This window comes from Mixophyes fleayi, chromosome 3, assembly GCF_038048845.1.
Source record: "Mixophyes fleayi isolate aMixFle1 chromosome 3, aMixFle1.hap1, whole genome shotgun sequence".
In the NCBI taxonomy this organism is placed as follows: domain Eukaryota; kingdom Metazoa; phylum Chordata; class Amphibia; order Anura; family Limnodynastidae; genus Mixophyes; species Mixophyes fleayi.
Window position 1 is genome coordinate 176,445,668 of NC_134404.1, and position 20,910 is coordinate 176,466,577.

Here is a 20,910-nt window from a genome sequence, read left to right on the forward strand (position 1 = left end):
AATACAGGCAACCAATGTAGAGTCTGACAGAGTGGCTCTGCAGAGGAAGAATGGTTTGCAAGTAAAATCAATTTAGCTGCTGCGTGCAAAATAGATTGTAGGGTTTCAAGTCTGATTTTGGGAAGACCAGTATGGAGGGAATTGCAATAATCGATGCGGGAGATGATAAGTGCATGAATTAAGGTTTTTGCAGTGTCTTGCGTGAAATATGTGCCTATTCAGGAAATGTTCTTTATATAAATGTAACATGATTTAGATATAGAGTCGATGTGAGGAATAAATGATAGTTGTGAGTCAAGGATTACACCTAGCCAGCGAGCTTGCAGGGTGGGATTTATGGTCATGTTATCAACTTATCATGTTATCAAGTTATCCTCTCCAAATGATCCTCCCTGTTCTTCTTTTCTGCTCCTCCCTCCCTCCCATCTTAATATTACATGGATTATACTCTTTTTCTCTCATCCTTATACAATTTTTTATGTTGAAGAGTCAGTGATTGCCTTTTTTCTTTTGTACAGCCACTATAAGAACCTGCTCAGTGCACTCCTCAGTGCCTGGGTATCAATTATGTCCAACATCGACACTCCCGCTCCAGGACTATACCAGGAAGTATAGCTGCTAGTCGGGTTTTTTCAACACCTGTGTCCAGTCGCACTGACAGCAGCGCACCCATACCCGCATTTCTATCTGCTGTGGTTTTGGGAGTGTCTTCATACCAGTTGAGTACTCTGCTGCTTTCATGCATGATCAATTACACTGGGCCGTGACCTTAGTCCTCACTGATCAAAGACCAGATCCTCTTGCAGGGGGAACCCTGGTGAAGTCTGGTGGGAGTCTTAGACTCCGCGCCAGTGCATTTGTTTATGCCAATCCCACCTGCTAGCTATTGTCATCTGTGTGTGTACTCTACTAAACTTGCTGTCTATCTTTGTTCTACAGGGTTACTGCAATATACTCTGTTGTTTCCATTTATTTATTGCATGGTTCAGGCTGTCCAAAGAGTGCTGTCATCCATGTACCTCATTACACACTATGCGCTGTTCAACACATCCCTATACCTTATTGCACTCTACACACTGTTAAAACAGTGCCAAAACATGTGTGTAGTTCATTTCATGCTAAGTGCTTTTCACCCAGTGCCTTATTGCATGCTATGTGCTGTTCAGATGTTGCCAACACATCCATGTACCTCATTGCAAACTATGCACTTTTCAACCAGTGCCAACACCTCTGTGTATCTTTCTGCATGCTACACAATGTCCAACCAGTGCCAACATCTTTGTATGCCTTAGTTCTTGATACCCACTGCCGAGGCAGTGCCAACAAACTTTATGTACTCTGATGCCCTTTGCCAAACCCCCACACTTTCTGTACTCAGCTGAACTTTAAGCATCATGCCTACAGTGTCAAACACCTCAGTGTATTAGAGTGGGACAACCTCTCTTTGTATGACATTCATACATCTTCTGGTGTGTTCCCCCATAGATACAAAATCCCAAGTTATCAAAATCCCAAGTTATATTATATTTAATAAATTAATTATGGGGATAGTTGGGGAGATAAAATGGAGTCGCTATTGATTTAATTGGGGGCTGTTTGGGGGGACAGGTCTAGAATGTTCAGCTGTCTTGTAGGTGAAACTATACTTTTTTCAAACAGGGCAACAACATTCCAGGATCTGGTCAAGCAGCAACACAGCTTATGACACGAGCAGCAGCAGGTAATAAAAACTGCAAGAACAGGTAGGAGAGAGCAAGCTCATTGCCTAGGTGTAATCCTTGATTTACAACTGTCATTTATTCCCCACATCAACTCTATATCTAAATCATGTTACATACACCTAAAGAACATTTCCAGAATACGCACATATCTGACACAAGACACCGCAAAAACATTAATTCATGCACTCATCATCTCCTGCATCGACTATTGCAATTCCCTCCTTATCTAGACTGCCGGGACAGTTAGACGGTCAGAAGGTATGTCCCACTTTAATTTGCTCTTCCACTCTGCTCCTATTAAAAGCTTTTACCCTGTTTTGGTGTCCAGTGATGGAGGGTATACAGTGCTGCACTGCATTAAACAAAAGCAGCTCATGTGGTTGCTTCATGATGTGGGCGGGCTGTGCAGAGTGCAAATAAGGTTTTCTGTTCCAGTCACCCGCACTCTACACAGAGTACCTCCCACATTATACAGCACTGGAGGGGACTGTTGTGAAGAACAGCACCCTTCACTGGACACCGCAGCAGATAAGAACCCGTGTGTGTGTGTGTGTGTTGGGGGGGGGGGGGGGGTGGCATGGGGAACATGTGACAAGTAGAAAATGGTGGGAGAGCATATGTGATAATGAGAAAATGGTGGGGAAGCATATGTGGCAAGGGGAAAGAGGGGAAGCCATATGTTACCCCCCAATCATCCCTTGTCACTTATAGGGGCAAGCAGTTCTCTTGCATACATGCCCACTAAATACATTAAATGCCCTTGCCTGGATAAGAATGTTTTAATAGGTATACAATTCTTATTTGTACTTTGATGCCAACACATATTTGATTGCATATTAGATGCTGTGCATCTGCTCACACTAAATATTTGCCTGTTGATATTTGTGTAGACATCTAGTATGGAAATCCATAGGAGTAGAGTTTGGAAGTTTGGAAAGGGAGTAAGTTGCTGAAATTGGAATTTAAATTCATATTATACAGTCTTATTACAAATCTAATTGTTTATATTATTTCTGCAGGGTGTGAAACCCATATCTATTTTTTTTTTCCCTAATTAACAGAAACAGGAAAAAAACATATCTATATTCAAGAAACACATATTGTCACGAACGCTCAGCCTTTCCCAGATACAGCAGTCTGAACAGCTGAACGTGACTGGCATCACCTTAGTCACTTAGCAATGAATACACCTTTTCTGCTACCACAAAAGATTTATTATGGTGTCCTTATGCTCACCTAAACCACTTATTAATGTTTCACACTTTGTAATTGCACAAAGAATCACAGAGAGCACACTATATTACATTTATTTAATCTGCAAAATGCTTCCAAGGCTTCGATAAAAAAAATTAATACCAAGACATACAGTATGTTGCACAAATAAGTTTCAGAAAAAAAAAATAGGAAGTAAAATCAGAGTCACTACTTACTAGTTAAGACCTGGTGTTTGAGGGAACACTATTCAGAAACATGGGACATTTCAGTCTTGATAGACCCCCTCATGAAAATGCACAATGTAATGTCTAAAGCAGAAGTTTTTAAACCCTTCCTACAGGCTCTTCACCCCCACCTTAGGAATTACATTTTCAATTAAGTCAGATTGATTCCCAAAATGACACAGAGCTTTCCGAAGTAAATTATCTATCACTAAGATATATGTTTGGGCACCTCAGAGAATCTCTTACCTCTGCTTGTTTGGCTAGATGGTTTACAACTTTGGGGCTTCAAACTCCTCCAAGATCCTTATCTACCCTAGGCCTGGCTAGTTTCAAAAGATTATTGACACTTGCATAGGTTCAAACTCATGTCATCTAGCAAAGCACACGTTGAGATTACATTACAAGGTTACATACAATATACATTGTCATATATGAATTCAACAGAAAATAACAATCAGTGATTAGATATACTACATAATCCTCACACATATTAAACAACTTGTTTTTTTTTTATACTTAGCACATGTTTTTTGTTTCAAAGAATGTATCATGTCAAGCATATGTATTAAGGGAGAGATTCAATTCGACACAAGGTGTCCCCAGAGTGTCTGCAGAGACACCTTGATTCGATGTTATCGCTGGGGTGGGAGAAAAAATTAGCAAAGATTCCTACCATAATTACAGGCACTGTGCGCAGCCAGACATTACGGTGATGTCCACGCGCCACATTGCCGGCAATTGAATCTCCCCTTAATGGTCTGACAAAACAGTTGCAAATATCACAGAATATTTTGAGTTCAATTTTTACTTTAATGCTATTCAAAGCTATTCCTTCCTACTAGTTTTGGAATAATTCCAGGGAAATCTTTATTATTAAGCATCTACTCTAAAGGAAGCCCAGAAACGTAAAAAGCTGCACAATTATTCATAATTTGCATCTGTTGGATGAAGTTTAAGAGACCCTGTAACAATAACTTGCTGGATGTCTTCTCGCCAACTTAAACTCAATCTTTCAAAAACTAAAGTAATAATATTCCCACCCAAAAACAGAAGCTTCCTGCCTAAAATTTTAATTTCTGTTGATAACATGACCATAAATCCCACCCCGCAAGCTCGTTGCCTAGGTGTAATCCTTGATTCACAACTGTCATTTATTCCCCACATCAACTCTATATCTAAATCATGTTACATACACCTAAAGAACATTTCTAGAATACGCACATATCTGACACAAGACACCGCAAAAACATTAATTCATGCACTCATCATCTCCTGCATCGACTATTGCAATTCCCTCCTTATTGGTCTTCCCAAAGTCAGACTTGTACCCCATCAATCTATTTTGCATGCAGCGTCTAGATTGATTTTCGTTATTAACCATTTTTCCTCTGCTGAGCCACTCTGTCAGTCTCTACATTGGCTGCCTGTATTTCAACGAATCCAATATAAAATTCTTCTACCAACATACAAGGCCATCAACAAAATTGCACCGACATACATTTCCTCACTGGTCTCGAAATATCTCCCCACTCGACACCTCCGTTCTGCACAAGATCTACGTCTCTCTTCCACTCTCATCACATCCTCCCATTCTCGGTTACAGGATTTTTTCCGGGCTGCACCCACTTTGTGGAATTCCCTCCCTCGCACAGTAAGACTTTCCTCTAGTCTTCAAGCGTTCACTGAAAACCCACCTCTTCAGACAAGGTTATGATATTCCTTAACCACCATCTTAATTTCCCTAGATTACCCTATTACCATCCTCTACACAGCTAACTCAAGACAACAACCCTCTGACCAACATTGCAACACACACAGCCCACTCAATACTTTTACCTTTGCGTTCTAGCTGGTCCATTGTGCAAGATGATGTAGTACATGCCCTTGTGTTTCTAACTCCCATTGTCCTATAGATTGTAAGCTTGCGAGCAGGGTTCTCTTACCTCTCTGTCTGTATGTATTACCCAGTATTGTTTTATCAATGTTTGTTCCCAATTGTAAAGTGCTACGGAATTTGCTGGCGCTATATAAATAAATGTTGATGATGATTGTGTAATTTTTGGCTCATGTGGCGTTACCACTGTAGGAATTTGTAACTAGAATTCAACTGCACTTTGGTATTAGAATTCTGGTAACTAGAATTCAACTGCACTTCTGTTCTTCTTGGACTTTTTGCCCAAGAAGAACAGCAGACATTTCAAGCAGGACTTTTGGATACAAATAATTTTTGGACATTTCAAGCAGGACTTTTGGATACAACTAATTTTTGGACATTTCAAGCAGGACTTTAAATACAAATTTAATTGGGACTTGGTTAAGCCGGACTATTGGATACAAATTTATTTGGGACTTGGTTTACAGACATTTTAGGATTAAAACACAAATACCATACATAAAACGGCGCTTGAAAACAATACTGACTCTAAGTCAATGATCACACGTATTACAAGTATATAATACCCTTTCTAAAATAAACATGGAAGTCCAAATGTCACTATGAAATAGAGCAGCAAATATAGACTCCACAATAAAAGTCACTGCAAAATATATGTGGATAAATTCTTCAAAACATCTCGGCATCCCCTTAGGGAAATGCACTTACTAGATTATCGTAATTAAACAGCAAGGAATCTTTCCACGATGACAGCTTCACTCCGGAGCTCACTCCCCGAGAATGGCATTGTTCTCCGAGCTTCACCGCTGTCTCAAGAACACAGTCTAAACGGACACGCTCACCAAATGGAGATAGGTCTCCCTCATGTAGTAATCAGCCAACACCACAGCAGCTTCCGATATGTGAGTGCTGGTATCCGACCGTATGATCCTTCTTATAATCGCTTCTTTCGTCTGTATTTCCTCAAATATATATATAAGTACCGCAATCTTCATTAATTATGTTGTCACTCACAGCGGTAGGATATGGTTGTCTGGATCCTGGATATGTTTATCCCTGTCACCTCCTGCTATCGACATGGCAGGGATAAACCTTTACTGCAGAATTAGATTGGGAACAGACACTTCCACCGTACCACTGAGCCGGTGCAGCAGTGCCATACTGTGCATCAGGGGAGCAGCCAGGGCCTCCAATATTCCAGGATCCAGACAACCATATCCTACCGCTGTGAGTGAAATTGAGGCAAAACGTCATTGTGACGTATTTGTATTTCTGAGCTCGGTTCTCGCGAGATTTGAAAAGCATAAATACCAGCCTCCACAGCAATCCATCGCCATTTGACAGAGGGAGAGAGCAGGGTTAGGTCAGAGGCTGTATTAGCGCAGGGACAGAGCAATAATTGTACCCCTTATTCTTTCTATTATTCTTTCATTTCGAATCTATTCAATTCTATTATAAAATCAAATTCTATTTGTAATTGTTAGAGCAGCAAGACAGGAGGATAGAGGAGGCTTATTTTTCAATTTATTTGCACTACAAGTGCTTTGGGGTCTCCCATATTCCCCAGTATTTTACAAAAAATTTTCTGACTGTCAAAAAAAGTCATATTTGTCAGCAGTATCTATATAAGACAATATTTTGCACTGCAAGTGATTTGGGGTCTCCCATATTCCCCAGTGTTTAACACTAATTTTTCTGACTGTCAAAAAAAGTCATATTTGTCAGCAGTATCTATCTAATACAATTTTTAGCACCACAAGTGCTTTGGGCTCAATAAAATGGATTCAAAGCAGTCCACATATGAGCAGAATCAGCAACCAGGTTCTGTCACCAGTCCTGGTGGTAGTGTTCCCAGTATGTCATCTGGGAAAGGCGATGTAAAAGTACATAGTTTTTTTAAATCAGGGAAAAAAACACACACCAAATTTTTTTTTACCGTGTTGAAGCAAAAAAGAAGTGTAACTGAGGAAAAGTGAAGTGCCGATAAAAAAAAAAAATTGCCACCATGCCATTCTACACACGCAGTGGCAAAGAAAGAATGAGGCCTTCGTCTTTCTCTATTAGTGGCAGATCACAAAATGTTACTAAGCCTTCTTGTACGGCCACTCGTGACCAAGCAAGACCAAGTAATTTGGAGTCTAAAAGTGGTGCACAACTACTGTTATGCGTGAAAGCCGAGCTGCAAGAAAACAGTAAGGCATTAGAGGATAATGTATGCTCTGAATCAGATATGACACCAATCCATGTGGAGAGTCCATCCACCAGTGGTATGTCTAATCGTGAGCATTCTGCTAGTGACAGTGTACCCATAAAGAAGGGTCCTTTCAGCAGTTCTGCTGATGTGTGCCTTAACAGCCTGAGTGTAGCCGGTGATACACCAATTGAGGATGCCACTTTGGAATTAGAAGAGGATGAGGGGGAGATTTGTGTAGGCGACGAGGGCACTAATGATGATGTTGATGAATATGATGCAGACAGATACCAAATTGTTTCTCAATTTCTATTTATATTCTAGACTCTATAGCGGCCGAATAGTTTTCTATTTTACTCCTAGTGGAGAGGGGGTCTGATGCAGGCAGATAGCAAACTGCCTTTCTCCATTTATTTTTATATTCTAATTCTACAGTCTATGCAGGCTGCTTTTTTTCTATTCAACTGCAAGTGGAGGGTGGGGGGGGGGGGTCATAGACAGCCACCAAACTACCTTGGTCCATTTATTTTTTATATTGTTCAGTCTACAAGTGGAGGGGGGGGGGCTATAGAGACTGAGACCAAACTGCCTTTGTCCATTTAAATTTATATTGTACAGTCTATAACGGCTGAATTGTTTAGTATTTTCTACAAGAGGAGGGGGGCCTAGAAACCAAACTGAATTTGTCCATTTCCTTATATATGTAACTATAAGTGTAGGGTGTAATATAAAGACCCAAAGACGATGGCTGCATTGCCAATAGGCTAAGATGAAGAGGAAGACAATCAGGTTTGTGTGCAGAATTAAGGACGGCCTACCAGGGATTAAACTGTTTTCTTCCTAATTTATTAGCTTTAGAATTACCTTTTTTATCCAAGAAACAGGTGGAGCACTACATTAGGTTATTTTATGCCCAAAAACATTGATTTCTAAACAAAATTGCAAAACAAAACCAAAACCTAAACACGCAATGTCGGTTTAGCAAAACCAAAACCAAAACACGACGGTATTCCAGATCCAAAACAAAAAAAAAAAACACGGGGGTCAGTGAGCATCTCTAAAAAAAAAATAATTGTTCATTTATGCACTATTCACACATATATAGCCATATTTTTGTGTATTTTATTATCATCCTGATTGCTACGTTGTAAGGATCGGTACTTGTTTTTGCACAAGAGTGATAAATGTGTTTTATCATACACATATATATTCTGGTGGGCAATAAGCTGTACTTAAGGATGGCTGAAATATAAACAGTGATAAGTTCTCATAAATATCAACCTATTTATTTATTTTTAACATAAAGAACATCTATTAACATCCACTTATGGATAGATGTAATAAAGATCAATACTTATAATTAATTCAAATAATATATGTATCATCATATTTGGGGGGAATTATATCTAATTCTAAATGAAACACAGTTAGTGGTGTAAACCAAGGACAGTCAGTAATCAGTAACACACTAATCCTCAATATAATGATATTCAAAAGTGAATTACTTATGGGCATATATTAATGAGTCCATTATCACCCTGCACTTATGAATGTGTAACTTTAAGTTATACAGTGACATCTACATCAGCCTATCAAAGTGTTCTGCATTCAGCGCAGGATGGTTGTGTGTGGCGCTTGAAGAAACTATGATAAGTGCAACCATCAGTACTGATAAGTGACTTGGTCTGGTGTGTTTTTACCTTATAAATGTCTTTTACATCTAAATTGGGTAAAAACCACTCATTGATCAAAGTCTGACTCAAACCAGTGATGAGTCCTAAACTAATATATGTTAAATACATAAAAAGGCTGTTCGGGGTGTTGAGTTCATGGTTAACTGTTGAAAAGACTCCTGCTGTGTTACAAAAGATAAGGCACTGGGAGCAAAAAGGGAATTAATGAGAACATTCTGTGAGAGGGTGCATTGCACATAAGTCAGAGCTCATTATGGATTAGAATAAAAAAAAATACAAACTAAAGAGGTGATAATTCTAGGTGATGGAACAGTTTAGGATTTATTTATTCTATTTTACAATTGTTTTGTTAGTATTCTCTTTTTTTAGCTGAATTCCATTATCGACTTTTTTGTTATCTAGTATCTTCCTTCCTGCTTCACATTATCACTGCTATATATTGAAATCTGCCACCTCATTTGGATTTATTAATTGGATTCTTTGACCTACTACTTATTGTTTCAATGCTGCATGATATCTTCCCAACCTCCTTCAACAGTGTCTTCTTTTTACAAGCAAGGTTATCCTCACTGCATGAACTTCATGTTTCAGCACCAACACTTCAAATACATGGTGTTGGTAGTCTGGCAAGATTTAATTCTAGAGATGTAAAATATTGTTTTATAGAATATTTTAAAAGGAATATTACTACTCATAGCTTTAAAAAAAACTAGTCTACACTTAAAACTCAAGGAACAAGTAAGCTAATTAACAAAACTTCTGAAAACTAACACACATGAAAATAATGGCATTGTCTATAATAAACAACTACAATCTGTCATTTTCCTATTGCAGTGGTAGAATTGCATGCTGGAAGATTTGCATGCTGTTTTTTTTTATTTTGGAAGTCTTGGACAGGCATTTGTCAACAATTTATTAGTGTACTCTATGGTGACATTTACACTTTCTAATTGTGATTTGTGTGTATTGTGGTATTTTTTAGAATGCTGCTTTCAGCATATTTTAGCCACATTTCTTTGTTCATTAGCTGCAATGAGACACTAAACAGGCAGTGAAACGAGATGCCTACATATTTTTGAAGTTGAAATGGGGTACCGACTATGTGGCATAATATGAATTGGAGCCACAACTATGTGGCATAATAAAAATTGGGGGCACGTGTATCTGGCATAATATGAACTGTGGGCACTACTATGTGTCATAATAAGAACAGGGGGTAGTACTATATTGCATAATATTAATTGGGGACACTACTGTATGGCATAATATGAATTGGGAGCACTACTGTGGCATAGTATGAACCGAGGGGCACTACTATGTGCCATAATATGAGTTGGGGTCATTACTATGTGGCATAATATGAACAGGGGGTGCTACTATGCGGCATAATATGTCTCTTTCCCTAGTGTTCCCTGACATGTAAATGTATAGTATTCACCTTTAATTAATAAGCCCAACTCCCCCACACCCAAAGCAGCCCTGCCATTATATAATTATAATTATAATGTAATTAGTACTCACATTACATGAATATGAGTACAATATATGTCCACTGCTTGCAATGCTATGATTAAACCAACATATTCTCATTATAACAGAACAATAAAGGATCTTGTAATGCAGTTTTATATCTTACCTGTTGAAGGCATCATCTTCCCAGTCTTTCATACTGACCCTGCCCCATGCTGGTTCCTCTGCAATGAAGTTTGAGGACACAACAGCCAGTGACTATTTTCATCATAAATAATGGGGCAATGCTTCTCATCATGAAGATAACTCGCAACAGAATTTTGTCACTGACATCTGACACGATTGCTAGCCTTGATGCCTTACAGTTTTGGGGTCATGACTTATATTCCAACTAAGGCCCTGTCTGTTTAGAGTTTGTATGTTCTCCCACAGTCGAGAATAGGTTAATTTACAGTACAGTAGGGTAGAAAGTGGCATCCTCATGCAGTGGGGTGCACCCAGTACCCTGTGGGCCAGACTGACTCAGCATCTCACGCAGTAATAGTATGTAGTATTAACACCCCCCCAATAATAGTGTGTAGTGTAGTGTTAGTACTCCCCCAGCCCAAGAATAGTGTGTAGTGTAGTGTTAGTACTCCCCCAGCCCAAAAATATGTTGTGTAGTGTAGAGTTAATAACCCCCCAGACCAAAAATATAGTGTTGTGTAGTGTTAATACTCCTCCCCTAATGACAGAACTATAGTTTATAGCATTAGTACCCGCAAATAATAGTATATAGTGTTAGAACTCCCCCTCCCTGCCAAATAATAGTGTATATAGTATATAACATCAGTTTCACCAATGTGGGAAGAAAATACTGTTTAAAAATAGATTTAATTTATTTAACAAAATGAAACAATGAAAAAAGCATGGAGTTTTTCTTGCTTCTTCCATTATAATTGAACAGTGTCACTGGATATATCAGTACCGCAACAGGAATGGTAAATAAGCAGAGCAAATCAGAAAAATGGGAATTAAATGATATGTAGGGAAATCTGTACTGTCAAACAAGGAAAACAAGGCAAATATAGAAATTCTTACCAGGAATAAAACATGTGGATACAAACATTGAAAACATATTAATATATATAAAGAGATATCATATCAATCATACACAAGCAAGCAGCAGAAAGAAATCATATGAAGACACATGCGATCAGAGTTTTTTTTTACCGAGCAGAAGATAAATGAACCTTACGCAACGCAAGAACAACATTTAAAAGTGTTGGCATGGCTGGGCAATTTAGTGGGTGCAGCTGAATTTCTATTTTCTTACAGAAATATCCATTCACAGCACATTCTACTTAACGATGACCAGCAAATAATACCAATAAAATAACTTGCTGAAATATCTAACAAATGACGAGCATTGAATATTCAGAAAATAACCGGCATTTATTACTCAGCAATGTTCATCATATCATGCCTAGTAATTGCCAGCATTAAACAAGGGCCATGACCAGCATTTTATATTCATCAAATGACAAGTAAATTATACACATCAATAACCAGTCTACAATGAAACCACATGTCCACCATAAAATATGCAGCTTTATGTATACCTTATAATCATACTAGCCAACTTATGGCAAGTATTATCCGGGAGCCTGCTGGGGAAGGTGGGTGTGCAAAGGACGGGGCTCCGAAAATCACGTCATTTGGCCCCAACCCAGTGACGTAATGGTGCAAAATGCGTCATTTTACAGCGGGGGTGGGGCCAAATGCCGCGATTCCTGGTGAATCGCGGTGTTTTGGACCTAATTCTGCCCATTTCACTAGGAAGTGGGCAGATCAGGGAGATTGCTACACTCTCCTGGGAGTCCGTGAGACTCACACGAAATGCGGGAGTCTCCCAGACATTCCGGGAGTGTTGACAAGTATGCTTATAATATGCATCTTAATGTCCACCAGAATAGGCAACATTAAGGCACGACAGAGACAGACATGGCAGTAAAGACAGACTTACAAACAAGACAGGAAAACAGGGAGAGACTAATATGTGAGAGTCTGATACAGCCAAGACAGGAAGAGACTGACTAGATAGACAGGCACAAAGACAGAAAATACAGACACACAAACAGCACGGGTTGATACACCGGCCAGACAGATATTTAGTGATAGAACAGGCCTAAAGATGGGACAAGAAAAAAGAATAACTATTAGGACAGTGTTACTCACAAACTGGACATTTCACAAGCAGGATAAATAAATATGTGTTTAATAAACTTTCATTGTGTTTCATTAAAATAAAGTACTGCTGTGCACTGCTTAGCATTATCAGACCAAATGTGGTTCTGAACATTTGACTAATTACTTTTGTAGTAAAGAGATGCTCAAAAGTTTCAAAAAAGTTTGAAACCCGATTGAATGTAAATGGCATAATGGCCTTAAACATGTTCACAATGTAATATTTTGTATTCAGTGGTATAATATTTTTAGTTATCAAAAAGTATTTAAAATTTTTTGAAATTCACACAGCAAACAGTACAATGTTCAACGTTCAAACTTTGTCTTTCCCTGTTCATTGTTTGTGTTCAAAGTTAGCTATTTTCCAATAAAAGCAATTAAAGTATATCAATTTAAGCTCAAAACATGTTCAGTTTGCACATTTGCGCACTGCCTCCAACATGATTGAACCTGTGACTTTCTCAAGTTTATTTATTTTAATTTAACCAAAATGTAAAAAATGCTGGAATTTCTAGTACCAAATCGATATCTGGTTCCCGAATAAATTTGCACCCACTTTGAGCATCTCTAATAAAAAATAAAACATCAATCTGAAGAATTATAGACAAGTTATCTAATAACATAACACTGTATACAAAAGTTGATCAACTTGCAAATTATGAAATCTGTCTCATAATTTAAAAGGTTCTGAAGTACTTGGAGTACCCTAATCCTCTCTGTATGCATAGGTTAATTTGGCATGGTGTCTTCTTCTACCCTCTTTGTGGCATTCAGACCTTGAAACTAAAAACTGGCCTACATTGAACAAATGTGTATTGAAAGGCCACTAAATTTGTAAGAGGTTGTCCTTTAATTTAATGTTTACACTTTTGCACCTCTTTGGACTGTTCTACCTTTCTGCATACCTAAGTTCACTTTAATATGTGCATGGTGGACCATTAACATGCGCTAGTACAGAATCATGGTGTGTTTTGCAGTGCATATCATCTATGCTTTGTAAATGGCCTTCAGAGACCTTGTGCTGTCAATGTCAAGAATGCATAAGGCTAGCTGGATCTTGTAATCTGTAATATCATTTGTCTTGGCTACTATTTCTGCAGTGAAATCTGGCAGCTAGTTAATGTTCACTGCTACAGGGGCAAAAGGATCATTAATCACATTATATACATTAGTAATAGTTTAGATTGCAAAAGTTAATATGTTGCTTTGAAAGAATGGCAGAAATAACAGGTCAAGTAAAACTGGGGTTTGTACTAGGATCTATATTGAACACAAGCTCTTACAGAATGTTTATACACTAACCACCAGAAATTCAAGTCTCTATTGTAGCATTACCGATTGGGGTCTGTACAAGCCAACAGAAATTGTGCCAATATGTATATGATATTACTGAACATGTTTTATTTCATAGTACAGTGCTTCTAATGGAAAGATGAGTCATACTAATCTCATGCTGTATACCTATAACATTTCAGGAAATATTGGAGAAGATAGAAAGGCTTTTCCTTAAGTTTCTCATGTATGTTTGCATTATACATCCACAAATTGCACAACCCCAGTGGCCAACTCGATCCTATCATGCATCCGACTTACTGAGGAGCCTGGTGTCCGAGGCTCTTTTCATCGCCTGGTCGCCTTCTCAGCACCATCTTGAACATGCACACTGGACATTTATAGATGTGGACACATGATTGTTCAGACCTAGTCCCCACCCCCTGTAATTCTGGCACACTATTTAAACTGCACTGGGCACCTCTAGGGTGCCAGAACATGTACCTATGTTTAGCACTTTTTGCTGCATAGAGTTCTTGGCTTCTGTACTTCTGCTGTGTTAGTGTGTCCTGTTAGTTCTACTTGAGTTCCAAGTGCTCTCCTGAGAATCTACCTCCTTGTGGTGACTTCTCCTAGCATTTGGAATAATCAGTTTCCCCCCATAAAATTTCTATTTCTATGGTTTCAGTGCTATGTCATCTAACCTCATTTCCCACATTTAAACTATGTTTTGACCTGCGTGACGTATGCAGCAAAGCCCTTACCTCCTTACGTGGGCTCCTGGTGAACACTACTGTTACATTAGACTCCACGCCCTGGGCATTGGTGACATCAACATAATCTAGTTCAGGATCCTTATCTCCGGAAGCACCTGATACAACCCCAATGATTAAGAATTTACATAACACTGGCAGCCAACACATTGCTTCATTGTTAACATTACATTATCTTCAGTTCCCCTAGCCTACTGTCATGTTGTCATCCTTTTCTTCTCCCTCTGTTTCACTCTTCACATCCAGTCTATCATGAAACACTACCAGAATATACCCCTTTCTCACCCTATATGATACTTATGGAACTCCATACCTCAGCTGACCAGATTCTACCCTGACATTCCAGCTTTCAAATGCTCTTTGGTAACCTACTTCTGTATTAAGATCTATCCCACTCCCACCACTGATACCACTTACACTGGGTACAAACTGCTACTGCTACTTCTCTCACTAGGTTCAATATGCTACTCTTCCAATCTCCACTCCAAGTCCCACTCATACCTCTTGTCTCAAAATGATATTATAAGTCATTGAGCAGTGGTCTCACTACCTTATCCTGCACTTGTTCTATTCTTTGTGAATGATTTTTCTCACTGTGCAGTGCTGCTTTTTGAGTATTGTGGCACCCTATAAATAAATGGTGATGGTTATGAGGCTGATGACTATACATCTCCAGTGTCCAAAATATTGCACAGCTCCAATGAATAAAATATTGAACATCCTTAGTAGCCAACATATTGTACAGCCACAGTAGTAAAATATTGCAGAGCTCCATTGACCAAACCATTGCACACATCATACACATTGTACAATCCCAGTACCCCAGATTCAAGAGAACCACATTGATACTGACTTCATTAACTAGATAATGCAGCTTTTGGACATTATGGCAAATTTTTAATAACTGCAGCCATTTATATGTTTAACCGCATGGATTAGTGCGTGAACATGGCATCAACACATAGTATTCTACATTCCCTTTCTCTGGGCAGGTTGAGATGTTTCTTCCTGAACATGAGCTAGGTTCAGGAAAGTGCTTTATGTTGTGTCCACATGCAAAACTTAGATTTTGTGTACTTGGACTAAACTTTTCAATAAGGTCAGAGAGAGAAGATTCCACGTTTCCTCCTAGGGTCTCCAGAGCCTATTACACCCATAGGACAACTTGAGTAGTGGTGGAGATCAGGTATCCACTTATACTTTCAATTGGAATCCATTCTACACCCACCATGTTCCTTTTATACAGGAAACTGATTTTTATGCACACAAATACCAATGTAATAAAAACAATGCAAATGTGAAAATGTGAATTTAAATGCATTCCTTTTGTCCCCTTGCCCTCTGAACAATGAGGACATAAATGAGGCTCCAATAAGCAGTATGGTAGGAAAAAATGTAAGGAGTTGGCACAAAGGTGATAGTAGGCAGGACGTTTTTACTTTTGGCAAGACAGATATTTGCATCTTGGCCCACCAGCTGTACAACAGCATTTGCAAAAATCAGAATGGTGGCGTACACCTATGTACTGATGAACAAATAGGTCCATTTGTGCCAATTCTGCCAGATCTGGTGCAAAATCAAGGCCTTTTTTGGAGTAGAAAAGGCTGTGCGCCCTTCTACTCAGTAAAGTATGCCCCTAAAAATGTGCCCTTTCCACTCTTTTATCTATATTCAATAATGGTTCTCTTAAAAATGCTATTTTGTTTTTCTTTTGCTTTGAAAAAACTAATACCTTACACAGTACATAGCAAGAAACTCTCTAGCTCTGTTCAACTCCATCATTGGCTGGTGCAAACCTCTACAAATACTTCCATCATGTTCTGCAAACTCATGAGCATATACCTAAATCTAAATGCACTTGTGCCAATGTCCACCAAAAAGGATTTTAGGGTGTGTCTCCTCCAATTTGCACTTGATAAATGACCTCCACTGCCTGTCAATATTTTTGCAGCTAGAGTATTTGACCATTACACTAAAATTACATATGTTCATAGATGTACATAGGTCTATAAAAACAAAGTTAAATGGATGTTATGGTAATAAAGACAAACAATAACAGCAAAATAACGACTATACTAGAGATAATTGATTATCTTGCTGGCAAAAACCAGTAGAGTGATGTATTGTAACATGCATTGTCTAAACTATAGATAATAATGCTTCACAAATAAATAGTGTGAAAACTGAAAATCCTAGCTGCTTTGTCATACGCAATATAGAGGAATATTTCAAGCATAACTTTTTTCCCATTGAAATCAATAATGAAATGAATTCATTTTTCACACATATCTAGCACTTCTAAAAATTTAAAATGGCCTACAGAGGATATGAGTTTATTGAATTTCTTTACTTTACTGTTTCACAGACTACATCCTAAGCAGATGAAGTAATCTAATTGTACTAAGGAAGTGCAATATAGGATTTTATTTTAATGCTAAAAAGGTCAATAGCTTTACAACTTAAACTCTTAACTGTCTTCAGCACTGCTCCTGAGGATCCCTAGAATTCCTTCATAAAAATAAAAAAACAGTTTTATAAACTCAAATCTACTTACCTATCTTTTTCTTATGAGTTCTGCATTAGTGACTGCATGTATAGTGTTGAACAATATACACTTCAATATAAGAAGATAAATTTTACTTCTGGTTTTGCTACTTACTTCTTTTCAGAATAAATTACTGTTCAAGAGAATTTTTTTCTAGACCATTGTTCCAGCAAGTCAGAGCTCTTAGAAGACCTTGCTACTTCCACTATCTAACTCTCAGTCTGTGACTTCCTACTTGCCTCAATGCATCATTATACTGACCATATCACATCCAGCCCTGCACTCACTAACATATTATCACTAACATAGTCACAAAAATAGACAATTCACTGCGTCTCACAAGAGCATCACACTCATCTGCCTGTCACACATGTCTACATGTCTACATGTTGATTTGTCTATGCCTACTTCATTACCGGGAGCACTGTGATGAGCAAAAGTAAATCTTCACCAAGACAAACCATGTTAGAATGCAAGGGGTGCAAATTAGTTTATTTTGCACATACGATAAATACTGGCTGTTTTTTGATGTAGCACACAGATTCTTGATAGCTTTATTTTTACACTGAAATTTAAAGTTGATCTAGGACATGCTCTACCCCAACTACAAATCTGTCCCCACATTTAACCTCCACCTCTGCTGCCAGAGAGACAAATGTTGGGAGGTATGGTGAACCATATATTAATTTGAATTGCCCCTTATTGTTACATTGCACTCATGAATGGGACAGATCGTGTAAGTTAAAGAGAAGTTTCACCTATAATAACTTTTGCAATTTTCTCCTGAATTTGATCATTTTTCTCTTCAAACACAAATAAATGAAGACACTAATTGTATGCTCCATATATTATGCTATTATGTTATTTGGGGAGATGCTACTTTAACCATATACTATTACAATACTTGTATTTTATTGTATGTTGATTTCTAGCTCTCTTATTGGTCTTTTTCATGAATTGTAACTGAAATAATTGATGTATGTTTTAAAAATTATATTTAGTACTAACTTTGCCTCCGACTTGATACATTTATTTTTATTTTCCTTTTCACTATGTTAATTTGTGTCTGAGTTCATACCAGTGTTGCTTATCGTTTTTCTTTGTTTATCAATACCATTTGGGAATTATACAGCAGCAGTATTACTGTATTTATATTTTAGTGGCAATAAAAGTTATTTTCTGTTTTGTTATTTGGACAGGGGAGTCTGAAGTGTCCACAACAGTGACCACGAGACCTGATCCGCTTACACCAATATGACAGACTCAGTCAAGTGTTGGAGTGACCAGACATCACACTCTTCTCCCAGCCTCCGCCGCTGCACAAGGCCAGCATAGAGCGGTATGGCTGCAATCAATCCCATTCTGACCAGTGACAGTGTGGTGGACTTTCAAGGAGTCTGTAAGTTTAAATGGCCATTTTTGAGAAGTTTGAGAGGCTAGCATGTTGGGAGATCTAAAGGCATATAAAGAACACGTGTGGAGGTCTAGGTGGCATATAGGAAGGGCTGATGGGCATGTAAAGTGCATATGGGGAGGTTTCATGGGCTTGTAAAGGGCATGTGCGGAAGTCTAGGTGGCATGTATGGAGGTCTCCTGGGTGGTGAGGTCTGAGGGGCATGTAAGGAGCATATGGGATGGTCTGAGGGACATGCAGAGAGGACTAATGGGATTGTCAAGAGCATGTCTGGAGTACTGAGGGACAGGTAAGAGGCATGTGGAAAAGTCTGATGGGCATATAAATGGCATGTCAATAGGTCTGATGGCATGGGAGACTACGCATGGGTATGTGTGGGAGTTTCAGAGCACATGTGGGATCTTAGAGCTTGTGGGAGTCTGAGTGCATGTGTGTGCATTTGTGAAAACTGGGGGTGTGAGGGCATGTGGGGCTATTTGCACCATTTGGGTGGTCTGAGTAGCATTTGATGTTATTTTTTTGAAAAAGTGAGGGGCACTTGGTAGCATTTTGTTATACGTGATGTGGGTGTGTCAAGGTTATTTTTGGGCTGATTTTTAATTCTCAAAATTAAGGGTAATATGCTGCCCTTTTGAATGTTGTTTGTATGTATTATATACTTTGTGATCTGTTATGTACTGTATTCACTTTTTGTTCGACCTTCCATAATTTATGAACCTATACATTTTTCAAACAGGCTCCAACAGTCCAGGATCCATACTGGAAACCAGCAGGTTGTGAATGCTGCAACAGGAGACAATAACACAGTCCACCAATAGGGGAAGTGAATAGAATACAGTTGTTCTATGTGCCATGGTTTGAGCTGTGTGTCCACCATGTCTGGGGAGATGGGGTTCGAGCAGGAGAAGGGGCTGCATGTTTCATTTGTACCTGGCCCCACATTTTTTGATGGAAGTCATATGTGTTTATGTATGTATTTAGTTTAAACTGTTGTACGCATAAACACATTGAATTATATTTAAATTTATATCCCCTCTGTGGCACAGGAGAAATTAATGAATATTTATATTCATATCTTTAATTTTAGAATGAAAATGCTCTAGAACCCATGCTGCTCAGTAAATTCTAGGCATAAAAATCCTTATAACTTTCATGAAACGAAAAAATGAAGGTAATTATGGCAGACCGATGGGTGTCTGGCTAAAGCTACATTAACAATATCACAATCTCACTGGGTTTAGTGTACAGAAGAACTGAAAAATGTCTCTTAGGGAAAAGGGAGAATTTAGTTTTTTGCAGTGCACTCACGATCTGATTTGTAAGCACTGAATCACAGAGATTTGGAATCAATGGCTTCACATATTCCTAGATATTATTTAGTAGTTGTAGTAAAATATGACTGGCAAATAAACCATTGTAGTTTACTATCTCTATACCGAAACCAAGCCAGAATGGGTTTGGCATGACTGGTTTGGACCTGGGTATTGTTGTGCTATACTTTCGTTGTCCAAGTTCATTTTTCTTCCTGTAGTTCATCCCAGGTTATTTGTTTTTATTTTACCAAATATTTGATGTAAAATTCACTGATTATATAATTTACAATTGTATATAATTTTCAATCAAACTTTAGATTTTGAGTGTGTAACTCATCATTGTTCTAGCAGCTACTTTTATCACAGATGTATTTTGTTGCTTTTAGATTACTAATTGTGAATATTTATGTTAGTCTATCTATGGTATTGTAGGCAACATGTAAGATTATTTTTCAGATTTTTGCTCAGCAAGAGGTGGTGTTTTTTTTAAAAAAAATGACAGTATGGAGGAAGAGTATATTGTAATTCTAAATGCTCAACAATAGGTGTAAAATCAAGTAATAAAACAACTCATTATTGAAAATAAGAGGCAAAGCAAAGTCATACCATCCTGTAAGAAATGTTTTCAAGTGCTTTAATTTCAAAAATCCAAAACATGTGCAGAGTAGCCATTTTATTGGTGCAGGTAGCTTGATTAGATAGAGGTTTGGTGACTGTGGAGTTTAATGCAATAGACTTAATTCACTGTTATGTTCTTGAAACCATTTCAAGACTTTCCTGGTCTTCCGACATGAAGCATTGAACTGTTGAGAAAAAAACAACCACAGATGCTGCCATGAGGGGATGCACCCGATCAGCTGTTGTTCAGACATTTTATTGTATTTTGTCTTATTTATTTCAATTAAATCCCTGTGTGACAGTCAACACATGTCACATTACACTGCTACCAAACCTGGCA

At 38.2% G+C, this 20,910-nt stretch overlaps 1 long non-coding RNA gene across 1 annotated transcript in view; it reads left to right on the top strand.

The window, feature by feature from the left end:
* Window positions 1-20,136, top strand: part of LOC142142819 (uncharacterized) — a 281,383-nt gene extending 261,247 nt beyond the window's left edge. The window contains exons 3-4 of the long non-coding RNA XR_012689343.1: window positions 18,425-18,624; window positions 19,376-20,136. This is a non-coding gene — a long non-coding RNA (uncharacterized LOC142142819). The remainder of the gene's footprint in view (window positions 1-18,424; window positions 18,625-19,375) is intronic.
* The last annotated feature ends 774 nt before the right edge of the window (window positions 20,137-20,910 follow it).